The 4,321-nt window shown below is 43.4% G+C and overlaps 1 protein-coding gene across 4 annotated transcripts in view; it reads right to left on the bottom strand.

Annotated features, from left to right (window-relative positions):
• The window catches only part of AMPH (amphiphysin), a 135,053-nt gene extending 131,666 nt beyond the window's left edge, over positions 1-3,387 (bottom strand). The window contains exon 1 of one of the 4 annotated variants that reach the window (XM_017727065.1): positions 3,301-3,387. The gene's annotated coding sequence lies outside the window, so the exon portion shown is untranslated. Of the gene's footprint in view, positions 1-3,285 lie in introns of all 4 variants that reach the window. The other 3 variants (XM_017727063.1, XM_017727064.1, XM_017727068.1) reach the window with 3 other exon arrangements.
• Between the last annotated feature and the right edge of the window lie 934 nt (positions 3,388-4,321).

Below are 4,321 nucleotides of genomic sequence, written 5' to 3'. Positions count from 1 at the left end.
AGAGGGGATTATCCTGCTAAATACAGCACCGGCACAGCCTCACCTCGAGCACTGTGTGCAGTTCTGGGCCCATCGTTTAAAAAGGATGTGAAGGTACTTGAACGTGTCCTGAGAAGGGCACCAAAGCAGGGAGGGGAAGGGGCTGGCAGGAATGTGCTCTGGGAAGCAGCTGAGGGCACTGGGCTTGTCTGGTCTGGATAGGATGAGGCTGAGGGGTGACCTCACTGCTCTCTACAGCTTCCTGAGGAGGGGAAGTGGTGAGGGAGGTGCTGAGCTCTTCGTCCTCTCCCAGTGCCAGGACACATGGGGAATAGTTCAAAGTTGTGCCCATCAGGGGAAGTTCAGACTTGACATGAGGAAACACTTCCTTACCCAGAGGGTGGCCAAAACCTGGAATAGGCTTCCTGGAGAGGTGGCTGATGCATCCCCCAGCCATGCCTCTCAGTCCTGAAGAGGCATTTGGACAGTACCCTTAAAGCCATGCTTTAACTTTGGTCAGCCCTGAAGTGCTCAGTCAGTGGGACTAGATGGTCATTGTAGGTCTCTTCCAGCTGCACTATCCTATTCAACTAGAGTTGTTGGGTTATAGAAGAGAGGACAAGGAGATAACAAGTGTTATACATTGGGTTATCAGCTTAAACGGAATTTTCCAGATAAATCTGGGGATACAAATTCAGCCTTTTCATTCAAGTAATCTTGTCCTTAGAATTGGCTCAGTCAGCCTTGGCTACCAAAACATCTGTTCTGGTTTCATTTTAAACACATTGGCATTTCATTAACTTTTATGTCTGGGATGTAGTCTCCTAAATCAATCTGGTCTTTTTAAAACTTTAATCCAGATTCTTCAGCTGACTTTTGGCAGATTTTAACAGATACTGCAGGCTCAGCATGTCCATACTTCCTGCATTTTGGGGCAAAAATCATTGAAGAAATGTGATGACCAGAGTATTTTAATAGATGGCACATTCATTGTTTCAAAATCAGGGTGCCAGGGCATGTGGTACCACATAAAGCACCATCACCTGGATGATGTGAAAAATAGAGTGTCCAATTATTATTTCCATATAACTCTCAGATTTAACACTTCTAATGCAAGACAGAGATTTGCCCAATATGAGATTTTCTGGTTATTTAGCTTTTGTCATAGAAATAGTGCCAAGACACACACACTACCTACACTGTACAACTCAAATTTCTCCTAGACAGCAAGGAACTGAAGATAATGATAACATCATTAGAAAAATATTTTCCATAAATGAATCAGAGAATCACAGAATAAACTGAGTTGGATGGGACCCACAACAATAACTGAGTCCAACTCTCAGCCCTGCACAGGACCATCCCCAAGAGTCACACCATGAACCCAAGAGCATTGTCCAAATGCTTCTTGGACTCTGTCAGGCTTGGTGCTGTGATCGCTTCCCTGGGTAGCCTGTTCCAGTGCCCAACCACCACCCTCTGGGGAAGAACCTTTTTCTAATATCCAACCTAAACTCCCCTGACACAACTTCAGGCCATTCCCTTGGGTCCTGTCACTGGGCACAACAGAGAAAAGATCAGTGTCTACCCTTCTTCCCCTTATGAATAAGTTGCAGACTGCTATAAGGTCTCCCCTCAATCTCTTCTCCAGGCTGAAGAGACCAAGTGACCTCAGCTGCTCCTCATACTCAAAGCTTCCCCTCAAGGCCCTTCATGACCTTTGTTAACTCTCTTTTAGAGTGCTCTATAATAGCTTAATATTTTTCTTATATTGTGGCACCCAAACTGCACACAGGACTCAAGGTGAAGCTGCACCAGTCAAGAGCAGAGCGGAAAAAGCCCCTCCCTTGCCTGGCTGCTGATGCTGTGCCTGATGCACCCAGGACATGGTTGGCCCTCCTGGCTGTGCGGGCACTGCTGACTCACATTCAACTTTTTGTCAACCAGGACCCCCAGGTGCCTTTCTGTGGTGCTGCTCTCCAGCATCTTGTTCCCCAGTCTGTCTGTCTGTACATCCAGGGTCGTTCCATCCCAAGTGCAGAATCTGGCACTTTCTCTTGCTGAACTTCATATGGTTGGTGATTGCCCAGCCCTTTGATTTGCCAAGGTCTCTCTTCAGGCCCTCTCTGCTTTCAACAGAGTCAACAGCTCCTCCCAGTTTTCTATTATCTGTGAACTTTCTTAGTATCCCTTACAGTCCTGCATCCAAGTAATTTGTGAAGATGTTGAAGAGCACTGGGCTGAGGATGAAGCCATGTAGAACCCCACTAGTGAGAGCTCACCAGTCTGTCACCCCACTCACTGAAACGCTTTGATACCAACCCATGAGCCACTTGCTCATCCACTGCATGCTGTGTTTATCCACCTGTGGGCTGGACATTTCATCCAGCAGGATCCTGTGAGAGACAGTATCAAAAACTTTACTGAAATCCAAAATGAAGGTCTATGTCTTAGAGCCACTCCATGTTTTTAATACATATGTTGCTTCAATAAATAATAGAAAATGATGTGAAAATGCTTTATAAAAACATTGATCTATAAGGACACAGTCAGTAAACTGAAGGTGCACAAATCCGATAGAAGCATCAAGATAAAAACAAGTCAGTGTATTTAAAATCTCTTTAAGCCAGTGTGATATTACACACCTGTCACAATGCCATCCTATTCACACCATCAAGAATCAGACAAATCATACATTTTCATCTCCTCAATAAAATTTACTTGTTGTCATCAAGTACCCAAAACAAATAAACAAAACTCAATCATTCCCATTTGGGAACCTCTTTTTTTTGAGTAAAGTTTTAGCAAAAATAATGAAGGATTTTTTGTTGTATAGACAGAAAGGAACTCAAAGCTAACCAGACATGTAGACATGAAAGACTACACATGCACAGCTCATGCAATAACAATACATGTACCAGGAAGGAGGAGGCATGGATACGGAGCTACATGATCCTGTGCCCTGCTCTGTGTCCGACCACTGGTACTACAACCTACTCTGTGTAAGGCCACTAACATCTTGTAAATAATCAACTTTTAGACCACTGACATAAGAGATTACCACCACAGATACTATAAAGAAGCCAAAATTGCCAGATGCCTAACTGCAATACATGAAGATCAAACCAGACAAATTCTCCCTTTGTTAGCATGGTTGATCACCAAAGTGGAGGTAGAGCAGACCATCTATCAGAGCCCAACAGCATCTTCGATTTGCACCCAAGGCACCCATCAGGATCAAGGTACCTGTCCTGGGGCTGGTGCATGAGCAGTCTTTGAGAGGTACAGGGTACCTCAGGTACTCACATTAAGGTGTTCTACCTGGTATGCGGACACATTTCTGTGAGCAGGACCCCCACATTGGAACAGACACAGCCTGAAGCAGTAAATGTGATTAAGACTTGCACCAGTGCTTTTCCAGATGGTTAATCATAACTGACAAAGACACAAGGAAACAAACAATATTTTTAGGCTTCTACTCCAACTACCAACTCAAGTCAACTCACACCATAAAATCATCAGATCTCTTCAAACTATTAAAGAGTGTGTATGTGTTTTACTTGAAAGCAGTTGCAGTCCAAGCCTGCAAGAATGGAAATGCATCATGACTTTAGTGTTGAGAAGTCTAGTACTTTATAACCTGGTGAGCTATACAGGAGTATTTGAATGGGAAAATTAATCACTAGTCTGTGACAGCCTCAACTATTAGATTCTTAAATAATAACACAATTATGTATGACTTTTGTACATATTAATTGTTGCATTTTTTATGCCACTGGAGCTCCACAGAAGTTAATGTGTGACCAAAAAGAAAGTGAGGATTTATAGGCAATGAAATATAAGAAATATGCTCATAAAAGAATCTCTCTTAATTCTCCAGAGCCCTATTACCAAAGTACATAGCAATACAGGATATGCGCTAGAGGGGTATGAAGGCTTTATTAGCCCTCGAAAGGGATGACTCGCAACACTTACTGACAACTATGTCTGCAAAATTCATGCTGGGAACAGCTTTATTGCAAACTGTACTAACAGCAGACACGGCTGCTATATACAGTCATAGACAAGTGCTTTTCTGCTGGGCCTAATATCTGTATCTATGATCCTGTTTTGAGACACCCAACAGCTTCACAGGAGCTATTTGTGCAGAACACTTATACAGCTATCAGCTTTCATTAATGAAGATGAACAAAACAAACAGTGGCCAATAAGGCTCTCGTCTTTGGTCAGAAATTCCTGCAAATTCTCCCCGACTTCTCCCGTTGTTCATTTCCAGGCTAAAATCGGTACCGACTTTCCAAAGCAGTACACGCTGTCAGCTGCAGAACATTTCGACCAGCCT

Source organism: Corvus brachyrhynchos, unplaced genomic scaffold (genome assembly GCF_000691975.1).
Source record: "Corvus brachyrhynchos isolate BGI_N302 unplaced genomic scaffold, ASM69197v1 scaffold1002, whole genome shotgun sequence".
Lineage (NCBI taxonomy): Eukaryota > Metazoa > Chordata > Aves > Passeriformes > Corvidae > Corvus > Corvus brachyrhynchos.
The sequence above is the reverse complement of the archived record's forward strand: the minus strand, read 5'-3'. Positions and strand labels throughout refer to the sequence as shown.